The sequence below is a fragment of the Scyliorhinus canicula genome, chromosome 13 (genome assembly GCF_902713615.1).
Source record: "Scyliorhinus canicula chromosome 13, sScyCan1.1, whole genome shotgun sequence".
NCBI classification, from domain to species: Eukaryota; Metazoa; Chordata; class Chondrichthyes; order Carcharhiniformes; family Scyliorhinidae; genus Scyliorhinus; species Scyliorhinus canicula.
The window spans coordinates 45,016,797-45,044,656 of NC_052158.1; the positions used below are offsets into that span (position 1 = coordinate 45,016,797).

The 27,860-nt window shown below is 46.6% G+C and overlaps 1 protein-coding gene and 1 pseudogene across 1 annotated transcript in view; one reads left to right on the forward strand and one right to left on the reverse strand.

Moving 5' to 3' along the window:
• The window catches only part of LOC119976643 (zinc finger protein 721-like), a 999,221-nt gene that overhangs the window by 663,337 nt on the left and 308,024 nt on the right, over positions 1–27,860 (forward strand). The gene's annotated exons all lie outside the window — the stretch shown is intronic.
• On the reverse strand, positions 1,244–27,275 carry LOC119975584 (annotated as a pseudogene).

Sequence of the window (27,860 nt, forward strand, 5' to 3'; positions counted from 1 at the left end):
GACCTGGTTCCTTGGCGCTGTGAAGCCACAGTGCTATCTCATGTGCTACCGTGCTGCCCTTCATTGACGATCATTCTCCAGTCAGAGTCAATCTCCGAGTCACAGTCACTCCCAGTCACAGAGTGAATCTCCAAATCTCAGTCATTCCCCCAGTCACAAAGTGAATCTTCGAGACACAGTCCCCAATGACCAAGTCACTCCTGGACTTGCAACGGGAACCCAGCTCCTGTGTACCCATTCTTCTTTACCTCCTCCCTTCTGTCATAGAATTTACAGTGCAGAAGGCGGCTCTTTGGCCCATCAAGTCTGCACCGGCCCTTGGAAAGAGCACCCACTTAAGCCCACACCTTCACCCCATCCCCGTAACCCTGTAACCCCCACATAACATTTTTGGACACTAAGGACAATTTATCATGGCCAATCCACCTGACCTGCACATCTTTGGACTGTGGGAGGAAACCAAAGCACCCGGAGGAAACCCACGCAGACACAGTGAGAACGTGCGGACTCCGCACAGACAGTGATCCAAGCTGGGAATCGAAACTGGGACCCTGGAATTGTGAAGCAACTGTGATAACCACTGTGCTACCGTGCCAACGTGTCTTATGTCTATCGTGGTCATATCACTCCGGTGCCCCATCTCCTGTGCCCCCCCACCACTACAAGTCATCGCTGCTTTGGATGCTGCGGGTCTTCCTCTTCTGATCTGCGGTCATCCGAGGCTACATACCCCACACTGATGTTGTCACTCTGAAAGGCTCTGAGGATGAAAAATTCAATTCCCACACTAGAAATCTCTGTCAAACATTTACCAGGGAACTGAGACAGCAGCTGCAATAAGTGAGGTTTTATTCAGATGGGACAATGACAAGTTTAAATCCCCACCTGATGCGCTGCTCAAAGTCACCTCCGTTTCCCCGGTCAGTTTCCCAAACTTCAGGAAGCTCCTGTTACTCCAGAACTATTTGGAGCAATTGGAATTTTTATTTGAAATTTTGAGTACCCAATTCTTTTTTTCCAATTAAGGGGTAATTTAGAGTGGCCAATTCACTGACCCTGCACATCTTTTTGGGTTGTGAGGGTGAGACCCACGCAGACACGGGGAGAGTGTGTAAACTCCAAACAGACAGTGACCCGGGACCAGAATCGAACCCGGGCCCTCGGTGCCATGAGGCAGCAGTGCTAACCACTGCGCCGCCTTGCTGCCCAAGATCAATTTGAATTTCAAACAATGTTCCATGTGGTGTGTAAAATGGTTACTGTCTCAAACCTTTATTTACAATGAGTTAAAAGGCCACATTAATATTGGATCCACGGAGCACAAAGCGATTTATCCAAACAATCCCCTTTTTGTTTACAATTTACTCCACATAAATAGTCCAGAAAGAAAATTATCACATTTGCACAAAAAAAACTGTTTTCCTTTTTAGTTTATTCCAATTTTGTCTGTTTCGACACACACATTACTCATATAATCTTTAAAGTGTTCAGGTCTTCACTTCTAAATAATATCTCTGCAAATGAAGTATCATCCATTGTGAACAAAAATAAAAGCAACTTACTGCGGATCCTTGAACCTGAAACAAAAACAGAAAATACTGGACAATCGCAGCAAGATTGACAGCATCTGTGGAGAGAGAAGGGAACTAATGTTGAGAGTCCGGATGGCTCTTCGTCAAACATTTACGTTGGTGTCGGCAGAGGTACGATGAATCAGAGAATAATTTGTCACACACATCGCACTTGAATGGTCTCTCATCTGTGTGACTGCGCTGGTGTTTGTAGAAATCTGATGACCACATGAATGATTTGTCGCACACCTCGCATGTGAATGGTTTCTCCCCAGTGTGAATGCGTTGGTGTGTGCGGAGATCTGTTGACTGTAAGAATGATTTGTCGCACACCTCACACATGAAACGTTTCTCCCCTGTGTGAATGCGTTGGTGTCTGCAGAAGACTGATGACCGCATGAATGATTTGTCACACACCTTGCACGTGAATGGTTTCTCTCCTGTGTGAATGCGATGGTGTACACGGAGTTCCGTTGACTGTGCAAATGATTTTTCGCAGATTTCACATATGAATGGTCTCTCCCCTGTGTGAATGCGTCGATGGATCAGGAGCTTAGATAACTGTATGAAGCCTTTGTCACACATTTCACACTTGAACGGTCTCTTCCCACTGTGAATGCTTTGATGTGCACGGAGGTGATCAGATCGTGAGAATGATTTGTCACACACCTCACATCTGAACGGTCTCTCCCCAGTGTGAATACGTTGGTGCACACGGAGGTTCTCGGACCGTGAGAATGATTTCTTACACACCACACATGTGAACGGTTTCTCCCCTGTGTGAACCATCTGATGCAGCAGGAGTTTTGATGAATCGGAGAATGATTTGTTACACGCCCCACACTTGAAAGGTTTCTCCCGCATGGGAATATGTTGGTGTGTGCAGAGTTTCGAGGAGTCAGAGAATGATTTGTCACAGACCTCAGACACAAATGGTTTCTCCCTGGTGTGAATATGTTGGTGTAGACGGAGGTTCGCTGACTGCACAAATGATTTGTTGCACACTTTACACGTGAATGGTTTTGCTCCTGTATGAATCCTCTGATGGATTTGGAGATTGGAGGAATCGGTGAAAGTCGTCTCACACACCTCACACCTGAACAGTTTCTCCCCCATGTCAATCTTCTGATGTATCAGAAGGCCCGGAAAAGTCATAAAAGCTTCAGTAGACGCCTCACACTTGAATTGTTGCTCATCCATGCGGCTGCCCTTGCTTACCAGCGATTCTTAAAGGTGCACCTTGTGACTGGAGAAGTTGAGAGCCTGTGGAGTCCTCCTCACACAAGTCGAGCCTCTCCCCTGGAGGAATATCTGTGGTTCACAAGGCTCGATAAATGATTGAAGCTATTACTTGGAATCCAATCACACTCTTTCTCAGCCTCACCCTGAATCTATCGCCCACAGCCGAACCTTCGGAAAGGTTGCTTCTGATGGAAGGTTTCCCACCACTGACCAGATTCAGATCTGATGAGATGGCAAAGCTCCCCTGACCCGCCCGATTTCCAGATGATGATTTCACTGTCTAACCTTCGCTGTGTCGAGCAATGCCTTCCCACAGTTATGCAGTTGTTCCTTGGGTGATAGTAATGACTTATCTGCGGTGTCTATCCTCTCTGTATTCGCTGGTGTAGTACGGTGCAATCCTTCTGCAAAACAGGAAAAGAAAACATGATTTCCTCCAACTCCCTCTCTTCCTTTGCTGGAGGGTCTAACACCTCCGTTAGAGACTTTTACACAGTGAATGTCAGTTTGATATTCCTGTGTGGGAATGAGATTCAATTTCTTTCTTTTTCCTCACCTGTCACACACCCTGTTTCCAGCAGGAACACTGGATAGTGACCAGGAGCAGACAACATGGGACTTTCTTCCCTCCACCCAGACCCTCATCTTCCCAGTCAAAGTGTAAAATGGGTTATAAATTAGTATGAGGTCGCGTCGCGCTGGCAAAGACCAGTTTTGCCCTGAAGAGCATGTGTTTAATATGAAAAAACTCTCAGGAGTAATGTTAATTCTATGGAGATTTTGAAATTTCTCCCCTTATTTTCCAAAATTATTTGAAAAAATCAGACTGGGTAGGAAGTGCTGGAAGCTAAGGAAAATATTGCTTCAGTGCGGCTGATTGAAGGGTTCTGGTTTATCCTGGGATATTAGATACACTGCACTCACTCAGACTGCACATCCCAAATTCAGCTCTCAGACACAGCACTGGGCTAAACTAATGAATCCAAACCCAGGCTTTTGGGAAATGCCGAGGCCTTCAGGCAAAATCTTTAAAGAAGACATTAAAAGACATTTCAATAAATGTGTCTCTGCCCCTCCCAGATAATTACACCTCACCTTCTCATATTCAGCAATGATCCATCCACAAAACTCAGCCTGTAAATCAGAAGGGAAATGCTTCCAATAAACACCCTCAATATCCAACACACAGCCAATCAAACAGCTCAGCACAAAGCACCGAGTAAACAGGTCTGTGAGCTGGATCTTCTCACACAGCATAAGGGGCATTTCCACAGCTGATTGCCCACAGGATAGTCAGACTGCCTGAACATTAGTGTGGATATTGTGCAATGTAATAATTGTAAATTCTGCTCCTTCACTCACCATCTCCTGACTTGGTTTTGAGTCCCTACAGGAAGTGAAGCAGCTGTGGTAGAGGAAGAGGAGAGAATGGGCAGAGTGGGTGGGCTCTCTGATTGACGTCTCTCACAGACAATCCAAATATTTCTGCAGTAACAGGAGTTTCCTGAGGTTTGGGAAACTGTCCGGGGAAACGGAGGAGACTTTGAGCAGGAGGTCAGGTGGGGATTTAAACTTGTCATTGTCCCACCTGAATAAAACCTCACTTATTGCAGCTGCTGTCTCAGTTCTTCAGGTAAACGTTTGACAGAGATTTCTAGTGTGGGGATAGCATTCTTCATCCTCGGAGGCTTCCAAACTGACAACATCAGTGTGGGATGTGCAGCCTCGGATGTGTTTGACAGCAGATCAGAAGAGGAATTATTACAGCAGTGGGTGCCACCACCTGTCAGCTCCACTCCAAGCCACTCACCATCCTGGCTGGGAAATATATCGCTGTTCCTTCACTGTCCCTGGGTCATAATCCTGGAATTCCCACAACACTGGGTGTATCTACACTATGTGAACTGCAGCAATTCAAGAAGACAGCTCACCATCACTTTCTCCAGGGCAATTAGGGTGGGATAATAAATGCTGGCGAAGTCAGTGGCACCGACATCATGTGAAAGGTAAAAAAATAGGAGATGGTAACAGGAGAGTGGGTGTTGAGGGAGAAACTGAGAAGGCAGTGGGGAACAGAGAAGACAGTAGGGGGCCGATATTGTACCGGTGTTTGGAGAGTGAGTCTTACTCACGGAGTGACTCTGTAAATTATAGATTTACACTGTGACTCAGGGAGTGGAAATTGTGCTTGCGAACTTCGTCTTGCTTGGGAGTGACTGAGACTTAAGTGACCAACTTTGAGAAAATAAAATAAATATAATGCAGGAGGACGCCAATGCAATCTGACTTGCTGAGTATGTTCAGTACTTTGTGTTGTGATTCTAGTTTTTAAAGCACAGAAACAGACCATTTGGCCCAACTTCTTTCTGCTGGTATTTATGCTCCTTATGAGCTTTCTTCCTGTCTATTTTATCTCACACTATTAGCAGATCATTCTATTCCTTTTGGTACAGTAGCACAGTGGTTAGCACTGTTGCTTCACAGCGCCAAGGTCCCAGGTTCGATTCCCGGCTTGGGTCACTGTCTGTGCGGAGTCTGCACGTTCTCCCGTGTCTGCGTAGGTTTCCTCCGGGTGCTCCAGTTTCCTCCCACAAGTCCCGAAAAACGTACTATTGGGTAATTTGGACATTCTGAATTCTCCCTCTACAGGCGCCGGAATGTGGTGACTAGGAGCTTTTCACAGTAACTACATTGCAGTGCGAATGTAAGCCTACTTGTGACAATAAAGATTCTTATTATATGATCCCAATTGGGATGATGCGGAGTTCGTGAAGAGAGCGCTGGGTGCCATCCCAGATCTGGACACCCATGAGTTGATAGTACGGGGGGGTTTGGAACATAGTGTTGGAACCAAAGGTGAACAGTTCCCAGCCGTGCTCACTGACCCTGTCCGGGATGGGCTTAGGGCATTGGCTGGGCTCATGAGGGAGATGGGGGGGGGGGGGGGGGGGGGGGCGTGGATCCATGGAGGCTTTTTTTACACCCAAGGGATCGGGATCATTCGTTTTTCTCCCCGATGCATAAGGTGTATTTGAGGATTGACTTTTTTGTAGTGGGAAAGGCACTGTTGGCTGGGGTTCAGAGGTCGGAGTATTCGGCAATTGTGATCTCGGATCACGCTCCGCATTGGATGGACGTGGCCTTGGAGGGCAGCCCAGAGGCCGGGATGGTGAATGGTGGACCTGAGCTTCTGTGACAAGATAGGAAAGGAGATTGAGGTGTATATGGGGTTTAATTGCAGGGGAGGTCTCATGGTCGTTGTTCTCGGAGGCTCCGAAAGCAGTTGTGAGCGGGGATATGATCTTGTTTAAATCTAAGGTGGAGAGGGAGGAATGCTAACGACTGATAGAAGAGATTTTGGAGGTGGGACCAGACCTGGATCTCCTGGCAAGGAGGAATGAGTTGCAAGCGACGTTTGACCTATTTCCACGGAGAAAGTGATGGGTCAGTTGAGAAGGGCGAGGGGAGCTGTATGAGTATGGGGAGAAGGCAGGGCACATGTTGGAAGATCAGCTTCGGAGGGAGGCCGCTGTGAGAGGGATAGTTCAGGTGTGGGACAAGACAGGGGAGTTGGTGGTGGCTCTGGAACAGATTACAGTTTGAGGAGTTCTATAGGTCGGATCCATCAGAGGAGAAGCGGGAGATGAGGGAGTTTCTGGGTGGGCTGGGTGTCCGAGGTTGGGGGAGGCGGAGAGGGCAGGTTTGGAGGAGCCGGTGGGAGAGAAGGTGGTGAAGCAGGGAAAGCAGCGAGACCCGATGGGCTTTCGGTTGAATTTTATAAAAGATTTAAGGATAAGCTGGCGCTGTAGTTGATGGGAATGTTTGAGGATGCAGTGGTTAGGGGTGTCTTGCCGCAAACAATGGGGCAGGCCTCCATCTCGTCTTTAACTATTGTTAAAGAAGGACAAGGATCCGGTGGAATATGAGTCGCATAGGCCCATATCTCTGCAGAATGGTGATGCCAAGATACTGGCAAAGGTGCTGACTTTAAGGTTGGAATGGTGCTTCCAAAAGGTGATTGGGCAGGACGGGGTTTGTAAAGGGAAGACAGTTGTCCTTCAATGTGTGGAGGGTGTTGAATGTGGTACTTTCTCTGACAGAAGGGAGTGAGACGGAGGTGGTGGTGCTGCTGGATGTGGAGAAGGTGTTTGATCGGGTGGAGTGGAGTTATTTGATGACGGTATCAGAGAAATTTGGGATTGGGTATAGCTGTTGTATAAGGAGTCGATGGTGAGCGTGCACATGAATAGTATGAACTCAGGGTGTTTTGCATTACATCGGGGTACGGTGCAGGGATGCCCCATGTCCCCCCTTCTGGTTCATTGGCTATAGAGCTCTTGGCTTTTGCACTGAGGAGCTCGGGGTTGTGGAAGGAGAAAGTGAGGGGCGGGGTGGAACATAAGGTGTCTTTATATGCAGGTAATTTGTTGCTGTATATTTCGGAGCCGAGCTCTTCAGTGGGGAGTATAATGGGATTGCTCCACAGATTTGAGATATTTTCAGGGTACAAATTGAATTTAGGGAAAAGTGACTATTTTGTGGTCTCCACTCTGGGTTGGGGGGGCTTCCATTTTGCCTGGCGGTGTCTCATTTTAGATATTTGTGGGTGCAGGTGGCCCATGACTGGCCAGGGCTTCGGAAGTTTAACTTCACTGGCTTGTGGGGAGGGTGAAGGCTGATTTGCTGAGGTGGGATAATCTCTGTCATTGGTGGGCCGGGTGAAGGCAGTCAAGATGAATATTTTGTCACGATTCCTGTTCTTTTTTCCATGCCTGCCGGTCCTTTTGCCCAAGGCGTTTTTTAGAGGGGTGAATAAGCTGATCTCCTTGTTTTATGGTGGAGAAGGTGGCTAAGATTAGGAAGGTGATACTGCTGAGGGGACGGCAGGCCGGAGGTCAGTCCTCCTAAATTTGTTGTATTGTTCCCTTTTGGGAGAATCGCGCCTGAGAGTTTCAAAATGGATTTTCAATCAGCCCCTCTGCCTGCAGGTGGTGCTGGACTGGATCCTCCTGCAGATTATCCTGAACCTTCAGGAAGAATCCATCAGGTGAGAGAGAATTCAGAGCTCTAGCTTCACAATTGCCTGATCAGAATATAAATTACTACTTGCCAGCAGCTCCCAGGCTGTGCAGAACAAGGAACATATTTAGTCACAAGTCATCAGATGAGAGAGAGAGATCGGGACTTGTAATCTTCAGCTTCTTGATCTAACCGAAAACTAACTTGGAAAACAGTCACATAAAGAATACCTAACAGCTTGGCTGAGGAGAAAACAGAGCCGCCAACCGGGGCGCGGGGGAGGGGGGGGGGGGGGGGGGTTTGAGAGAGATCCACCCCCTTCAGGGAGCTCTCAGTCTTCTTCAGCTCTGCCCCAGAGCGAAACTAAAACATAAGAGCCAGCCTCATTATAAATTATGACAGCCAAAAGAACAGCAATTAAAAGGGAAATAAATGTCAGACCAGATGCTTATAAGAGGCTGTTCAGGGTGGCACGCTGGCAGGGTGGTTGGTACTGCTGCCTCATGGCACCGAGGTCCCAGGTTCAAGGTCTCCCTGTGTCTGCGTGGGTCTCGCCTCCATAACCCAGGGATGTGTAGGGGGGGTGGATTGACCCCGCTGGATTGCCCCTTACTTGGGAAGGATGAATTGGGTACTCTAAATTTTAAAAAAAAGAGGCTGTTCATGTGTGAGGTGTGTGTGGAGTAATCCACAGGCTCATCGGATCTCCTAGCACCTCTAACACAAGGACAGCCCCATGCCAGAGAAACTATTCAGATGTGAGGTGTGTGACCAAACCTTCAGACAGCCATCAAACCTTCGCAAACACCAAGGCATTCAATGTGTGAGGTGTGCAACAAATCCTTCTCAAGGTCACTGAATCTCCTACTCCATCAAAGGGTCCACACAGAGGAATAAACCTTAAAGCATGATTGTGATGGAGCTTCACACAGAGGAGAAACTCTTCAGGTATGATGTTTGTGATGAGGATTTCACTCACTCCTCCGATCTCCGAAAGGTCCACAGGATGCACAATGGTGAGAAACCATTCAGGTGTGAGGTGTATGCCGAGGATCTCACAGTCAGTGCATCCATCAATCACTCACACAAGGGACGTTCCTGATGAGTGTGATTGCTGCAATAAAACCTTCACAGTTGTCAGGCCTATGCCGACTGTGTTGTTCCTCGTGTCTTAATAAAGCTCGTAGTCTCAAATGTGGAGAAGATGCTTTATTGTGAATTCGTTCTCTCTTCAGAGCTTAACCTACGGCTACCTCAAATGCTACTAGCTGGTGTGTCTGTGTCCTGCTACCAGTTCTGCCTTCCGTGAAGTGTGTCCTCACTTCCTGTCCCGGTGTATTTGTATGGCTCTCCCGTGCTCCCTCTAGTGTTTGCTCAGTTGTATTGCATCTAGTTAACTTGTGATCACCACATCTCCCTTTTTCTCTTTACATATTTTCTGTACATCGTTAAAGAAAATTGTACATCCTGTCCCGGTGTATTTATAGCTCTCCCTCTAGTGTTTGCTCAGTTGTATTGTATCTAGTCAATCTACGATCACCACATCCCCCTTTTTCTCTTTACATATTTTCTGTACATCGTTAAAGAAAATTGTACAAAACATGTACTTATGATATGCGCATCTATACAAGTGATGGTGCTATCGCATATTTTACAAAGCCAATGTATTTATGTGTCCAATCTTAATAAAAAACATTTATGAGTCCAAACTTGATGAATTTGTTCAGAGCTTTTTTTCTTTTTTTTGTTGATGACGTGGTGATATTGATATTGCAGCTCCGTTGTGAATGTTGTTGGTGTTCCTTGTTATTTTAAGTACCCAATGCATCATCCCGAGGTGTTTGCATGGTCACATCACTGATGTTGACTGGCATGGACTTTTTTCTGTGCTTGTGGTATTGATTTATTATCTCATCCGCCTTGGATGCTGGTGTGCTTGCTTGTTCTGGAGCAGATGTGAGTTTGTGCGATTCGTTGTCATCCCATGACATGTTTGTAGTCTTGTCATCGTTTTGCAGTGTGCTGTGGCATTGTCCTTCATGTGCCGAGTAGTACCATTGTGTACAAGTCGTTGTTTCATTGCTGTTGTTTCTGTCGTTCCTGTCTTTGTTGTTTTCGTTGCCGTACTTGTTGCTGTTTTTGTCGTTTCTGTCTTTGGTGTTGTCGCCATCGTTGTTCCTGACTTTGTTGTTTTCGTTGCCGTTCTTGTTGCTGTTCTTGTCGTTTCTGTCTTTGGTGTTGTCGCTATCTTTGTTCCTGACTTTGTTGTTTTCGTTGCCGTTCTTGTTGTTTCTGTCTCTGTCGTTGTCGCTATCTTTGTGCCTGACTTCGTTGTTTGTCTTGTCGCGCTTCATGTTGCTTTTGTTCTTGCTGTTGTTGTTCTCGTTTCTGCTGTGCTTCTTGCTATTGTTGTTGGTCTTGTCGCGCTTCATGTTGCTTTTGTTCTTGCTGTTGTTGTTCTCGTTTCTGCTGTGCTTCTTTTGACTTTTGTTTTTCTTGTTATACTCTATGAGTGTCCCGTGTGGATAATTTGAGTCATTGAACATTTCGTCTCGAGAGTGGTGCGAATGATCTGATGTTGCATCGGTAATGGTGACATCAATCATTTGTGGAGGATTTGATTCCTCATCTTTGCTTTCTTGGTGCTCCTCTTCTGGAGTCAAATTCTTCTCGATTTCATTTGACGCGGTGTCTCTGGATTCTTGGCGCTCCTCTTCTGGAGTCAAAAACTTCATGATTACAATTGACGCGGTGTCTCTGGACTCTTGGCGCTCCTCTTCTGGAGTCCAAATCTGCATGATTTCACTTGACGTGGTCTCTCTGGACTCTTGGTGCTCCGCTTCTGGAGTTAAAATCTTCATGATTTCTGTTGATGTTGTCTCTCTGGACTCCAGGTGCTCCTCTTCTGGAGTCAAAATCTGCATGTTTTCTTTCGGCGTTGTCTCTCTGGACTGTTGGGTGGCCCGACTCTGTGCTTCTGTACAGACAAGCTGAGAACTGTCAATCTCGCTGTGATCCTGTACGTCGAGTGTGATCACCTTGTCACTGTTTTCGCTCTGTGCTTCTGTACAGACAAGCTGAGAACTGTCAGTCTCGCTGTGATCCTGTACGTCGAGTGTGATCACCTTGTCACTGTTTTCACATGCAGTGGGTAGAGGTACATTGTCTTCTTCTTGTTCATGTGAGCTTGTTAGACTTTCATAGTCTGCTTGTGGTTGCTCAGATACGCCGGGTTGACCTTCATGGTCTTGTTCATGCATGGTGTTCGCCAGGGAGTGTTTGCTTGCATCCCTTTTGGAGTCTTTCATCACTCGCACTGTGGAGCCTGTCATCGCTCGCTCTGTGGAGTCTTTCTGTGCTCTCTGTGTGGCGTCGTCTTTGTCTTGGGTATTGCTGTCATCCAATGTATCGACGAGCTGCCATGGCATCATGGTGTTGGATTCATCTACCATGAGTAGATTCGTGTTGAGCTTTGCAACCGTGTCGCTGATGCTGTGATCAGCATATCCAAATAACTCAGCCATGTCTGAGTAGTATTCTTTGAAACCCAAATCATCTTGGTTGGCTTCTTCTACCACGAGTTGGTTCGTGTTGAACTTTGCGACCGTGTCGCTGATGCTGTGATTAGCATATCCGACTGACTCAGCTATGTCTGAGTAGTATTCTTCGAAAACCAAATCATCTTGGTTGGATTATTCTACCACGAGTTGATTCGTGTTGAACTTTGCGACCGTGTCGCTGATGCTGTGATAAGCATATCCGACTGACTCAGCCATGTCTGAGTAGTATTCTTTGAAAACCAAATCATCTTGGTTGGATTCATCTACCACGAGTTGGTTCGTGTTGTACTTTGTGACCGTGTCGCTGATGCTGTGATAAGCATATCCGACTGACTCAGCCATGTCTGAGAGGTAATCTTCGAAAAACAAATCATCTTTTGTTGTTTCGGAATTCTTTTTGTTCTCTTCACTTTGGGTGGTGCAGACTGCTTTTTCCAGGGTGTTGTGCGAGTTATTTTTAACTGCTGGTTTAAGTTCAGGCGTTTTTCTGTGTTCTGAGGCAAGAAAATTTGCTTTTACCACTTTAAGTGTCTTGTTTTCAATTTTCGGGCATTTCCCTTTTAAGTAGGCGTGGTCGGGATGCTCAGACGTCATGACGTCACGCGTAGGAATGAATTGCGCATGCGCAAATCGGCCTTCCTCCTTCACTGTGCGGTTTCTGCGCATGCGCATAACGATCCGCGACCAAAACTTTTTGAGACTGTGCATGCGCGGCTTGCGCATGCGCATAACGATCGGCACCGCGACCTTTTTTAAACTGCGCATGCGTGGCGTCCGGTTCCGGCGCATGCGCAGACTCAATTTGTAGTTTTTTGCTTGCCCGAGACTGCAAAATGTGCTCCGACGCCATTTTATCGCGGATTTCAGCGTTTTTTCTTTCTAAAAGTTGTAAGTTACCTTTTCTTTCCGATCTGGACTGGATTTCAGCGTTTTGGCTTTGTGAAAAATTCATGTTATTTCTTCTTTTTGATCTGTACTTTTCATTCGCGATTTCTTGTTCTTTTCGTGATTTTTTAAGTTTTGCATTACTCAGTCTCTGTGCAGTTTGGCCTCTGAGCATGCCTTGCTGTTCAAATTCCTTACAGTACTCTTCAAATTTGTTTAGTATTGTTTGTAAGCTGTTTCTGTCTTCACCTTTTGAGTATTTAAATCCATTATAAACTTTCCTAGCTTCATGTCCTTCGATGAGTATTGCTATTTTAATTTCGTCTGAGGCTGCTGCTGCATCATTTGCTATGATACCGAAATCGAACCATTGTTTAAACCTTTTCCAGACACTCCTTACATTTCCAGTCGTGCCCAGCTGAAGTGGGAATCCAAGGCACATCCTCCCATCAGCGATGTCTTCCCAAGTCGAATGTCCAGTAGGAGATTTCCATGCCATTTTGTTCTTTCTGTGTCTGCCACTGAGTTGTCCTGTAGTAAGCGTCTGAAGCCACTCCTGGGTACCATGTGTTATTCCTCGTGTCTTAATAAAGCTCGTAGTCTCAAATGTGGAGAAGATGCTTTATTGTGAATTCGTTCTCTCTTCAGAACTTAACCTACGGCTACCTGAAATGCTACTAGCTGGTGTGTCTGTGTCCTGCTACCAGTTCTGCCTTCCGTGAAGTGTGTCCTCACTTCCTGTCCCGGTGTATTTGTATGGCTCTCCCGTGCTCCCTCTAGTGTTTGCTCAGTTGTATTGCATCTAGTTAACTTGTGATCACCACATCCCCCTTTTTCTCTTTACATATTTTCTGTACATCGTTAAAGAAAATTGTACATCCTGTCCCGGTGTATTTATAGCTCTCCCTCTAGTGTTTGCTCAGTTGTATTGTATCTAGTCAATCTACGATCACCACACCGACCACATGAAGAGGGGTCAAAACGGAATCTCCTAATTTACCCCTCCACATCTGTCTCTGTGAATTTAGAATAAAGGAATTTTCTCAATGATTTTGTTTAGCCATTTATGTATTTTTATACCAAAGGGGTTAATTTTAATCGAGTTAAACCCCCCTCCCCCCCAATCCCGCACCCAGTTAAAGATAGCAAAATGTTTTCAAAGGTAAACCCATGCTTCTGTAACATTCGGGGCTCACATTCACACACTCACAAGGATGGAACGTTTTACCAGTTATACTGGAAGTAGTTATGTTTTTAGCCAAATTAAAAGTCAATAGCTGAAGGTAAAAATAGAGTTCACAGTTTGAGTTAGTTGCTGGTGAAAATTCTAGAGGCTGGTTTGAAGTCCGTGTAACTGCACTTAATACAGAAAATGTTACATCTTCATGTCCAGTCAATCATTTCCAGAAAGCTCGGAGTTTTCACCTGAAGTCCCCTTCAATGGAAACTCACTATCTCTGTGCTGGAATTTTAGGCTGTACAGGTAGGGTGTTAATTTGAGAGTGAGATGGACTTTACTTCTTCATTGGCAGTATCTCCAGACTACCTCGGGGCTTAGTAGCTGTGAGAAAGAGATTGTAAAATGATTTATGATTCATGAAAAAATTGACTATCCTGAGAATGCAGAGTTTTACCCGATTTGAATGGATGGCTACAATAGTTGTGACCAGATATGTCTTCACGCTTTTGGATTTAAAAAGCTCTGTGATCAACCAAGAGGGAAGAGAATTAAGGTAATTTTGGGGACAAGAATATAGAAGTTGGATTATGAGGGAGTGATTAAACTGATTGATGGCTTTGGAAGCATTGTGGTGAATGGAGGGACAGAGAGTTGGGAATTAGATGGGAGTGTTTGTGAATAAAGTGAGGCAGTTCTTATGCCGTAGAATCCGATCCTGCTTTAGTTGGTGATGTGAGGTATAAACAGATCCTCTTTAGGTGACGGGTATTTGACTAACACCATGGGTAATATTTCTGCTCTCCTGTCTGGGACGACTACTATCCTGAGTATGGTGCGGGAGTGGGGGTGAGTGTCTATAGACCTGAGTTCCCTCAGCCCATCATACCTCAATGTAATAACTGTAATATGTTCACCTTACACTCTTCCAAGATTAATTTCATGTTCTGGGAAAGATCTTGAATCATTTTCAAATCCTTTATTTTGGTTAATGTAAGGGGAGGTGGTGGCGTAGTGGTATTGTCACTAGACTAGAAACCAGAAACCCAGGGTAATGCTCTGGTTTAAATATTGCCACTGCAGATGGTGAAATTTGAATTCAATAAAAATCTGGAATTGAAATGAAACCATTGCTGATTGTTGTAAAATTCCATCTGTGTCACTAATGTCCTTTAGGGAAGAAAATCTGCCGTCCTTACTTGTTCTGGCCAACATGTGAGTCTAGACCCACAGCAATGAGGTTGACTCTTAACTGGGATGGGCAATAATTGTTGGCCCAGCCAGCTCAGAGGGAAAAAAAATACCCCGGATCCTGGAAATTTGAAATAAAAAGAAAATGCTGGGTAAATTCATCAGGTCTGGCGGCATCTGTAGAAAGAATGTAAATGACCCGTCTACAGAACTGGATACTGTGTTGTTGTATGTCTGCTGTTTTATCAATCTGCAATATAGATTTATCACCCACAATAAATTTATTTCGAATTTAAACCAAACTATCTGATTTGTCAGCATGGTGTGTTCCTATTCACTAAAACACTCAGGAGCCTACAGTAAGAGTCCTGTACACACTGTCACTGTGGCTGGTATACTCTCTTCATCAATGGGTTTAGAATTTCCAGTTCACAGGAAGCAGAACATTTCTCTATGAAATAAAAACGTACATTTATATCAATTTTCACTAACTCAGTGACTAAAAGCAAATGAGACACTTTTTGAGGTGTGGTCACTGTTGTAATTTAGGAAACGTGGCAACAGATCTGTGCACAGCAAGATCCCACAAGCAGCAATGGACATCAGGGATAACTCCCCTGCTCTTCTACACAAAGTGGGTCACACTCCAGAACAACCATCTTCTTCTTTACTTCCCTGCCCAAAGGCAGTTCTGACCAACATTGACAAGAGCTCCACCACGGAATGGCAAGGAGGCAGATCTGAAACCAACACAGCCAGAAAGGGATTGAACCCCTTGGCACCAATCTGATCCACACCAGTTGTCCAGCCAACTGAGCCAACAGGCCTCCTAGGGAGTCTGAGTTACTGGGACAACATCAGCCTTTCCAGCAGGTTATAGCTTGGAGCTATGGATAGTGATGGTAGAGGCTCCATTTTCTTTCCAGCACATGGCTGACCAGGAATCTATTCCATTTTTACCGCCTGCCATGGATGTGTGTTGGACGGATTTACAGGCTCATTTACAACCTGTTTGGCTGTGTCATAGAACCATTGAAAAATTACAGCACAGGAGGCCATTTGACCCATCTTGTCCATGCCAGCCCAAGGGCACCCATGTGCCCTTTATAATCCCACCTTCCTGCACCCAACCCAGAACTCTGTAGCTTAGAGCACTTAAGGTGCAGATTCCAAGTACGTTTTAAGAGAGTTTTTTTAAAATAATTTTTATTGAGAAATTTTGATTTTATACAACATTGACGCACCTTAGTAAAATACCGAAAATAACAATAATATTAACAATCATATACATTCGCCCCATCCCCATGAACAACCCAGCATTTTAACAACAACGCAAATTAACACACTATAAAGTTACAGAATAAACACTACAATAATGCACCCCCCCCCCCCCCCCCCCCCCGGGGTTGCTGCTGCTATTGACCCAGTTACCTATCTCTGAGCCAGGAAGTCCAGAAAAGGCTGCCATCGTTTATAGAACCCTTGTATTGATCCTCTCAGGGCAAATTTGACCTTTTCCAATTTTATAAATCCCGCCATGTCACTGATCCAGGTCTCCACGCTTGGGGGCCTTGCATCCTTCCATTGTAACAGAATCCTTCGACGGGCTACTAGGGACGCAAAGGCCAGGACACCGGCCTCTTTCGCCTCCTGCACTCCCGGCTCTACCGCAACTCCAAAAATCGCGAGTCCCCACCCTGGTTTGACCCTGGATCCAACCACCCTCGACACCGTCTCCGCCACCCCCTTCCAGAATTCTTCCAGTGCTGGGCATGCCCAAAACATATGGGCGTGGTTCGCATCTGGTGCACCTGTCCTCACCTCCGAAGAACCTACTCATCCTAGTCCCGGACATGTGGGTCCGGTGCAGCACCTTAAATTGGATGAGACTAAGCCTCGCACATGAGGAGGAAGAGTTGACTCTCTCCAAGGCCTCCGCCCAAGTCCCGTCCTCTATCTGCTCCCCAAGTTCCTCCTCCCATTTAGCCTTCAGCTCCTCCACTGACGACTCCTCCACCTCCTGCATTACCTTATAGATGTCAGACACCTTCCCCTCTCCTACCCACACCCCCGAAAGCACTCTGTCCATCATCCCCTGCGAGGGCAGCAAAGGGAATCCCTCTATGTGTCGCCTAGCAAACGCCTTTACCTGCAGGTATCTGAACATGTTCCCCTGGGGAAGGCCAAATTTATCTTCCAGTTCCCCCAGGCCCGCAAACCTCTCGCCAATAAACAGGTCCCTCAATTTGCTGATGCCCGCCCTTTGCCACCCCCTAAATCCCCCATCCGTGTTCCCCGGGATGAACCGATGGTTGCCACCCAGTGGAGCCTCCATCGAGCCCCCTGTTTCCCCCCGATGCCGTCTCCACTGTCCCCAGATTCTTAGGGTCACCGCCACCACCGGGCTCGTGGTAAACCTCTCAGGGGAGAGCGGCAACGGTGCAGTTAGCATGGCACCCAGGCTCGTACCTCTACATGACGCCATCTCCATTCTTTTCCACGCCGCCCCTCCCCCTCCATCACCCATTTACGCACCATTGACACATTGGCTGCCCAATAGTACCCCAGAAGGTTGGGCAGCGCCAGCCCGCCTCTATCCCTTCCTCGCTCCAGGAACACCCTCCTCACTCTCGGAGTACGTTTTAAGAGAGTTCAGGGTCTCTGCCTCCACCACCAACTCAGGCAGCGAATTCCAGACTCCCACTACCCTCTATGAAAAAAGTTCATCCTCATGTCCCCTCTACACCTTCTGCCACTTATCTTCACTCTGTCTACTGCTTCCAGAATTCCCCATAAAGGGAAGCAATTTTATCCTATCCACCCAATCTCTTTTGCTCTTAATTCTGTACACCTCAATGAAGGGCAGCACGGTAGCATGGTGGTTAGCACAATTGCTTCACAGCTCCAGGGTCCCAGGTTCGATTGCCGGCTTGGTTCGCTGTGTGGAGTCTGCACGTTCTCCTCGTGTGTGCATGGGTTTCCTCCGGGTGCTCCGGTTTCCTCCCACAATCCAAAGATGTGCAGGTTAGGTGGATTGACCATGCTAAATTGCCCTTAGTGTCCAAAATTGCCCTTAGTGTTGGGTGGGGTTACTGGGTTATGGGGATAGGGTGGAGGTGTGGGCTTGGGTAGGGTGCTCTTTCCAAGAGCCGGTGCAGACTCGATGGGCTGAATTACTTACTTCTTCACTGTAAATTCTATGATAAGTCACCCCTCAGCCTTCTTTGTTCCAAGGAAAATAACCCAACTTATCCTACCTCTCATAGCTACACATTTCTAGCCCTGGCAACATTTTTGTAAATCTCCTCTGCACTCTCTAGAGAAATTACGTCCTTCCTGTAATATGGCGACTAGAACAGGATACAATACTCCAGTTGTGGCCTCACCAGTGTTTTATACAATTCCAACATTATATCTTTACTTTTATATTCGAAACATCTGCCAATGAAGGAGAGCATTTCATATGCCTTCTTTACAACCTTGCCTACTTAAAATATTATTCCTACAGTGCAGAAGGAGGCCATTCTGCCCATCGGGTCTGCACTGGCCCTCTGAAAGATCACCCTACCGAGGCCCACTCACCTACCCTATTCCTGTAAGCCCACCTAACCTGCACACTTTTGGACGCTAAGGGCAATTTAGCGTGGCCAATCCATCGAACCGGCATGTCTTTAGACTGGGAGGAAACCCACGCAGACACGGGAAGTAAGTGCAAACTCTACACAGACAATTACCCAAGGCTGGAATTAAACCTGGGTCCCTGGCTCTGTGAGGCAGCAGTGCTAACCACCGTGCCACCATGCTGCCCCTTACTTGAACTCCTGCCTTTTAGGGACCTGTGTACTTGTACGCCAAGATTTCTCACTTCATCTACTCTTAGTATAATCCCATTTATTGTGTGCTCCCTATAACTAATCTCCCCAAATACATGACCTCACACTGCTCTGTATTAAAATCCATTGCCACTTTACCGCACACTCCACCAATCTATCTATATCATTTTGGAGAGTATAGCTATCCTCTACACTATTAACTACTTGGCCAATCTTTGTGTCATCTGCAAATTTCCCAATCATGCCTGCCACGTTCATGTCTGAACCGTTAATGTATTACGCAAATACTAAGGGTCCCAACATCAAGCCCTCTGGAACACCACTTGAAACAATTTTCCATTTGCAAGGTCATCCATCGACCATTACACTTTGTTTTCTGTTACCGAGTCAACTTTTTATCCAGTTTGCCACATTGTCCGATATCACATGGGCAATATACCTTTTGACCAAACTGTCATGTGGGACCTGGTCAAACGCCTTTCTAAAATCTATGTACACAAAATCCACTGCACTACCTTCATCAACCCTTCTTGTCATTTCCTCAAATAATTCAATCAAATTTGTGAAGCAAGATGTTCCTTTAACAAATCCATTCCTGACTAGTCCACGCCTTTCTATGTGACAGTTAATCCCTATCTCTCAGAATTGATACTACTAATTTGCGCACCACCGATGTGAGACTAACTGGCCTATAATTGTTTGGCATTTCCTTCAAACAATGGAACTATGTTTGCATTTCTCCAGTCCTTCGATACCTCCCCGTATCTAGTGAGGATCAAAAAATGATCCTCAGAGCATTGGACCTTCTTCATCAGCCTCGGAAACAATCCATCTGGCTCTGGTGACTTATCAGCTTTCAAGGATTCCAATCCTTCATGTACTTCCCATCTCTTTATGATTATCCCGTCCAATATCTCAGTGTTCCTTCTAGACACACAAGTTCACTTCTTCAACTCTGATAGGTCTCACTTTTTCCTCAACTAACCTTTTATCATTAATATATCTTGTGAACACACCTTCCTTGTCCATGGAATGAGACTTGAACCACAAGCGTCTGGACCAGAGGCAGAGACCTACCAACTGCACAACATTATATGTTCAAAAATCATCTGTGAAAATCCTTGGTATTCCTCTATAATATTGGTCTGCAGTGCACCCTCCAACATCTGCTTGTGCCGATTTATAAATCTAGAAAGGGACATGGGGTCAGAGGAGGGGTGATAGAGCGAGGGGTCAGATGAGAGATTAGGTGAGGAGCAAAAGGCCAGCAGAGAGGTCTGGTAAGGAATGACGATCATTCCCCAGTCAGAGTCAATCTCTGAGTCACAATCTCTCTTCCAGTCAGAGTCAATTTCCCGAGTCACAGTCATTGCTCCACAGAGTCAATCACAGAGACACTCTGCCAATGACTGAGTCACTCCTCAAGTCACAGCGGGACACCCCATCTTCTATGTATCCCACACTTCTTTACCTCCTCCCTTCTGTTTATTATCTCTATTATGTTCATATCCCTCCGGTGCCCCATCTCCTGTGCCGTCTCTCTCTCTCTCTCTCCTGAGCATGTGTTGATTCCCACATCATCGCTGTCTTGGATGCTGTGGGTCTTCCTCTGCTGATCTAACGCCAAACACAAGCGAGGTTACACATCCCACACTGATGTTGTCAGTTTGAAAGCCTCCGAAGATGAAGAATGCTATCCCCACTAGCATTAGTGGGAAATCTCTGTCAAACATTTACCAGGAGGAACTGAGACAGCAGCTGCAATAAGTGAGGTTTTATTCAGATGGGACAATGAGAAGTTTAAATCCCCACCTGATCTGCTGCTCAAAGTCGCCTCCGTTTCCCCGGTCAGTTTCCCAAGTTTCAGGAAACTCCTGTTACTCCAGAAATATTTGGAAGAAATTTATTTTTGAACAATGTTCCATCTGGTGTGTATTACCAAATTATTTTTTTCTCCAATTAAGGGGCAATTTAACGTGGCCAAATCACCTAATAATATTTTTTATTGTCACAAATAGGCTTACATTAACACTGTAATGAAGTTACTGTGAAAAGCCCCTAGTCGCCCCATTCCAGCGCCTGTTTGGGTACACGGATGGAGAATTCAGAATGTCCAAATGACCTAACAGCTCATCTTTCGGGACTTGTGGGAGGAAACCGGAGCACCCAGAGGGAACCCACGCAGACACGGGGAGAACGTGCAGATTCCGCACAGAGAGTGACCAAGCCGGGAATTGAACCTGGAACCTTGGCCCTGTGAAGCAGCAATGCTAACCACTGTGCTACCGTGCAGCCTACATACCCTACACATCTTTTGTGTTGTGGGAGTGAGACCCAGGCAGACATGGGGAGAATGTGCAAGCTCCACACGGACAGTGACCCGGGGCCGGGATCGAACCCAGGTCCCCTGCGCCGTGAATCTGGTGTGTAAAATGGTTACTGCCTCAAATCTTTCTTTACAAATGATGATGTCAGAGGATACATTAATAGAGGATCCAGAGTTTACAAAGGAACTTATCCAAACATCCCCCTTTTTGTGTCCAGTTTAAGGTGGCGCAATGGTATTGTCACTGGATTAATAATTCAGAGACCCAGGCCAATACTCTGGGGACCTGGATTCGAATCCCACCACTTCGGATAGTGAAATTTGAATTAAAGTAAAAAATCTGGAATCAAAAGTCCAATGATGACCATGGAAACCATTGTCGATTGTTGTAAAAACCCATCTGGTTCATTAACGGCCTTGAGGGAAGGAAATTGGCTGTACTTACCTGGTCTGGCCTATACGTGACACTAGACCCACAGAATTGTTGTTGACTTTTAAATGCCCTCTGAAAGGCAAACCATTCAGTTCAGGGCAAGTTCAGGATGGGCATAAATGCTGGCCCAGCCAGCGATGCCCATATCCCCTGAATGAATACAGAAAATAAATGATAGCCTGTTTTAATTTTGTCTGTCAATACATGGCAGCAGGGTAGCATGGTGGTTAGCATAAATGCTTCACAGCTCCAGGGTCCCAGGTTAGATTCCCGGCTGGGTCACTGTCTGTGTGGAGTCTGCACGTCCTCCCCCTGTGTGCGTGGGTTTCCTCCGGGTGCTCCGGTTTCCTCCCACAGTCCAAAGATGTGCGGGTTAGGTGGATTGGTCATGCTAAATTGCCCGTAGTGGCCTAATAAAAGTAAGGTTAAGGGGGGGGTTGTTGGGTTAGGGGTATAGGGTGGATACGTGGGTTTGAGTAGGGTGATCATGGCTCGGCACAACATTGAGGGCCGAAGGGCCTGTTCTGTGCTGTACTGTTCTATGTTCTATGTTCTATGCATTGCAAATGTTCAGGTCTCCACTTCCAAATAATATCTCTGCAAATGAAGTAACATCCTTTGTAAACAAAAATAAAAACAATTTACTGTGGATGCTGAAACCTGAAAATACTGGACAATCCCAGCAGGTCTGACAGCATCTTTGGGTAGAGAAGGGAACTAATGGTTTGAGTCTGAATGACTCTTTGTCAAAGCTTTGCTCAGTTTTAGTTAATGCTCTGGATTCAAACACAACTGTTTGTTGTGGGGTTGGTTTAGCACAGGGCTAAATAGCTGGCTTTTAAAGCAGGCCAGCAACGCAGGTTCAGTTCCCGTACCAGCCTCCCCGAGCAGACGCCAGAATGTGGCAACTAGGGGCTTTTCACAGTAACTTCATCTGAAGCCTACTCGTGACAAAAAGCGATTTTCATTTCATTTTTTCATTTCAACTGGTTGTCCTTGCTGCATGAGGGTTGCTCCAAGTCCTGTTTCACTGGCATCTCACTGCAGGGTGACTTCATCATTGACATCAGAATACCTCAGCACTGGCATTGTCGTCACTAGTTGTTTGATGTGAGTGAAAGCTGTCTGTTCTGTGCCCCTAAATCGCTGGCTTTTAAAGCAGACCAAGCAGGCCAGCAGCACGGTTCGATTCCCGTACCAGCCTCCCCGGACAGGCGCCGTAATGTGGCGACTAGGGGCTTTTCACAGTAACTTCATTGAAGCCTACTCGTGACAATAAACGATTTTCATTTCATTTCATTGAACATCCTTTGCAGTGAGTTTGAATAGAAATTCACACTCTGATGACAGATTGGCAAGAACTTGGTGAGGTGGTCCCCGTGTGGGTTCACTGATGTTCCAGAAAGTCCAACAATTGTGTGAAGACTTTATTATTGAACTTACACCAATATCTCACATCCCAGACGTCAAAAAAAGTTTGAATGCAAACCTCACAATTGAATGGTTACCGCCTTGTGTTGATGGAGGCAGTGGCATTGTCATTGCACCAGTAACCCAGAACCTGGAGTAATGTTGTGGGGACCCAGGTTCCAAGAATCCCACTATGATGGATGGTGAAATTTCAGATCGATAAATAGCTGGAATTAACAATTCTGTTGATGACCAAGAAACCATTGTTGATTGACGTAAAAACCCACGTGGTTCACTACTGTCTTTTAGGGAATGAAATCTACCATCCTTAACTGCTCTGGTCTACGTGTCTCAATCTGGTTAACTCTGAAGTTCCTCCTCAAGGGCAATTAGAGATGGGCAATAAACCTTGGCCCAGCCAGCGATGCTTACGTCCCATGTAAGAATAATAAATAAATGACTAGGAACAATCTTTTGTACTCGTCACAATTCAATGGACCGTCGGCTGGACCAGGAGCTTTGAAAATTTTGTGAAGGTTTTGTTGGGTACTTCCATGTGAATGCGTTGGTGTGCACGGAGGTTTCGAGACTGAGAGAATGATTTATCACACACCTCGCACGAGAATGGTGTCTCCCCTGTATGAATACGTTGGTGTAAGCGGAGGCTCGCAGGCCGCGAGAACGATTTGTCACATACCTCACATGTGAACAGTTTCTCCCGTGTGAATACGTTGGTGTGTGCGAAGGTGTGATGAATCGGAGAATGATTTGTCACACACCTTGCACATGAATGGTTTCTCCCCTGTGTGAATGCGTAGGTGTGTGCGGAGGTGCGTTGAATCGGAGAACGATTTGTAGCACATCTCACACTTGAATGGTTTCTCCCCAGTGTGAATGCGTTGGTGTCGGCAGAGCGACGATGAATCAGAGAATGATTTGTCACACACATCGCACTTGAATGGTCTCTCCCCTGAGTGAATGCGTTGGTGTTTGCAGAATTCTGATGACCATGTGAATGATTTGTCGCATACGTCACATGTGAATGGTTTCTCCCCGGTGTGAATGCGTTGGTGCATGCGGAGGTTTGTTGACTGTAAGAATGATTTTTTGCACACTTCACACATGAATGGTCTCTCCCCTGTGTGAATGCGTTGGTGTCTGCAGAAGTCTGATGAACGCGTGAATGATTTGCTGCACACCTCGCACGTGAATGGCTTCTCCCCTGTGTGAATGCGTTGGTGGTCACGGAACTCCGTTGACTGTGAGAATGATTTGTCACACACCTCACACATGAATGGTCTCTCCCCTGTGTGAATGTGTTGGTGTGCACGGAGGCCCGATGACCACAAGAATGATTTGTTGCACTTTTCACAAGTGAATGGTTTCTCCCCTGAGTGGGTCCCCTGGTGGATCAAGAGCTTTGATAACTGTGTGAAGTCTTTGTCACACATTTCACACTTGAATGGTCTCTTCCCAGTGTGAATGCTCTGGTGTGCACGGAGGTTTGTTAACTGTGAGAATGATTTGTCACACACCTCACATCTGAACGGTTTCTCCCCAGTGTGAATACGTTGGTGAACACGGAGGCTCTGAGACCGTGTGAATGATTTGTTACACACCACACAAGTGAACGGTTTCTCCCCTGTGTGGACTGTCTGATGGAGCAGGAGTTTCGATGAATTTGAGAACGACTTGTCACACACCTCACACTTGAATGGTTTCTCCCCAGTGTGAATGCGTTGGTGTGTGCGGAGGTTCGAGTAGCCAGAGAATGACTTGTCGCAGACCTCACAGGTGAATGGTTTCTCCCTGGTGTGAATACGTTGGTGTACACGAAGAGTCCCTGACTGTGCAAATGATCTGTTGCACACTTCACACGTGAATGGTTTCTCCCCTGTATGAATGCGTTGGTGCGTACGAAGGTACGAGGAGTCACAGAATGATTTGTCACAGACCTCACAAGTGAACGGTTTCTCCCTGGTGTGAATACGTTGGTGTTCACACAGGGTCGATGACTGTGAGAATGATTTGTCACAGACCTCACATGTGAATGGTTTCTCCCCGGTGTGAATATGTTGATGTACACGGAGAGTTGCCTCCTCTGCAAATGATCTGTTGCACACTTCACACATGAATGGTTTCGCTCCTGTGTGAATCCTCTGGTGACTCTGGAAATTGGAGGAATCAGTGAAAGTCGCCTCACACCTGAACAGTTTCTCCCCCGTGTCAATCCTCTGATGTATCAGAATGCCTGGAAGAGTCACAAAAGCTTCAGTAGATGCCTTACACTTAAATTGTTGCTCTTCCATGTGCTGCCCTTGCTTATCAGTGGTTCTGAAAGGTGCACCTTGTGACTTCAGAGAAGTTCAGAGTCTGTGGAGCGCTCCTCACACACCTCACGTAAGACCAGCCTCTCCCCTGTAGGAATGTCAGAGGTTCATGAGGCTCGATGAACGGTTAAATGTCTCACTTGGAGTCCCACTCACACTTCTCCCAGCCTCACCCTGATCGATTGCCCACAGCTTAACCTTCAGAAAGGTTGATTCTGATGGAAGGTTGCACACCACTGATCTGATGATATGTCAAAGCTCCCCTGACCCGACTGATTTACAGATGATCGTTTCACTGTCCAATGTTCTCAGTGTTGAACAATGCTGTGAAGGGACTGGATGTCTTCCCACAGTTGTGCAGTTGCTCCTTGGGTGATGCTCAGGATCTATCTGTGGTGTCTGTCCTCTCTGTATTCTCTGGTGTAGTACGGTGCAATCGTTCTGTAAAACAGGTAAAGGAAACATGATTTCCTCCAACTCCCCCTCTTCCTTTGCTGGAGGGTCTAACACCTCCGTTAGAGACTGTTCCACAGTGAATGTCAGTTTAATATTCCTGTGTGGGAATGAGATTCAATTTCTTTCATTTTCCTCACTTGACTGTCACACACCCTGTTTCCAACAGGGATACCGAATAGTGACCTGGAGCAAGACAACATGGCTGCTTTCTTTCCCAACCAGACCACATCTTCCCAGACACCGTGAGAGCAATGGAAAAGACAGTCGGGCGGAGGGTAAAACACACTATCAATTCAGTATGAGCTTTCCCCTTGAGAGTATGGGCGTGATTCTCCCAACGGGAGTCTAAGTGCCGACAACGGAGTAAAAACCAGAGTGTTTTACTCCGGCGTCGGCGCCCGTTCCCAGACGCCATTCTGGGGCCTCTGTGGGGCTGGCAGGGGCGTGCCACGATTTGCAGGGGTGGGGCCTCGGCGTGGCATCGGAGACCCGACGCCGCGTAAAAGACGTGGCACCTTGGGTCCCGCGCATGCACAGTTGGGCAGGCGCCAACTAGCGCATGCGCAGTGGCCGTCCTCCCCCAGGCCGCCCCGCACAAAAATGGCACAGAGATATAACATTGCCAGCGGAGGAAAGGAGGCCCGCCGACAGTGGCCGGCCCACCGATCAGTGGGCCCCCGATCGCGGGCCAGACACCATCGGCGCCTTCCCCCGCCCAGTAAAGGAGCCCCGTGCCCACCCCACAGGCAGCCCCCAAGCGTTCCCGCAGAGTTCCAGCTGGTAGCGACCAGGGGTGAACGACGCAGGCGGGACTCTATCGTGTCGGAGCGGCCGCTCGGCCCATCCAGGCTGGAGAATCGACGGCCCTGCTGATTCCAGCGGCCCGCGGCCAGCGTAGTGCCAAATGCGCCGGCGCAAATGTCACCGATTCTCCACACCTCGGAGAATCATGCGCCGGCGTCGGGGCATCGTGGTGTGGTTGCTCCGATTCTCTGGCCAGCGCGGGGCTCAGAGTATCGCCCCGCATGTGTTCAATATAAAAACACTCAGGAGAAATATTAATTCTATGGAGATTTTGAATTTTCTCCCCTTATCTTCCAAAATTATTTGAAGAAAACACACTGGGCACAAGGTGCTGGAAGCTGAGGAAAATATTGCTTCAGTGTATCTGATTGAAGGGTTCGGGTTTATCCTGGGAAATTAGATCCACTGCACTCACTCAGACTGCACATCCCAAATTCAGCTCTCAGACACAGCACTGGGCAAAACTATCAAATCCAGGCCCAGGCTTTTGAGAAAGGCCGAGGCCTTCAGGTAAAATATTTAAAGAAGACATTAAAAGACATTTCAATAAATGTGTCTCTGACCCTCCCAGATATTTACATCTCACCTTCTCATATTCAGCAATGATCCATCAACAAAACTCAGTCTGTAAATCAGAAGGGAAATGCTTCCAATAAACACCCTCAATATCCAACACACAGCTAATCAAACAGCTCAGCACAAAGCACCGAGTAAACAGGTCTGTGAGCTGGATCTTCTCACACAGCAAAAGGGGCATTTCCACAGCTGATTGCCCACAGGATAGTCAGGCTGCCTGAACATTAGTGTGGATATTGTGCAATGTAATGATTGTAAATTCTGCTCCTTCACTCACCATCTCCTGACTTGGTTTTGAGTCCCTACAGGAAGTGAAGCAGCTGTGGTAGAGGAAGAGGAGAGAATGGGCAGAGTGGGTGGGCTCTCTGATTGACGTCTCTCACAGACAATCCAAATATTTCTACAGTAACAGGAGTTTCCTGAAGTTTGGGAAACTGACCGGGGAAACGGAGGTGACTTTGAGCAGCAGCTCAGGTGGGGATTTAAACTTGTCATTGTCCCATCTGAATAAAACCTCACTTATGCAGCTGCTGTCTCAGTTCCCTGGTAAACATTTGACAGAGATTTATAGTGTGGGAATAACATTCTTCATCCTCGGAGGGTTTCAAACAAAGGTGTTAGAGGTGAAAATATTCACAGGAAGGCCTGAGGATGAGTAAAGAAGCAGTTTAATATATCAGAATTCTGGGAGAAAGGCCTGAGGCGCCGCAGCCTTTCTGACAACACTCTTTCTCACTTGAGCTCAGGCTCACACGGTTTAATTTACAGATTCAAGGGGTGGAATTAGTTGTATTCTCATTTACATACAATCAATCAACTATATTCATGTCACAATTAATTAAATGCAGTCAATCAATTTTCTTAGCATCCCAGTTATCACATATATGGTTAAAGTGGGTGTTGTCTTACCTGCCCCTAACTTCATACAGAAGTCATTCAAAACTAACACAAGAAATGGGGCGCAATTCTCCGCACCCGCGGAAAATCGTAAAACCGTCGTAAAAATCGGGTGCGTTTTACGACGGTCGCGAAGGCTCCATTTCCCGA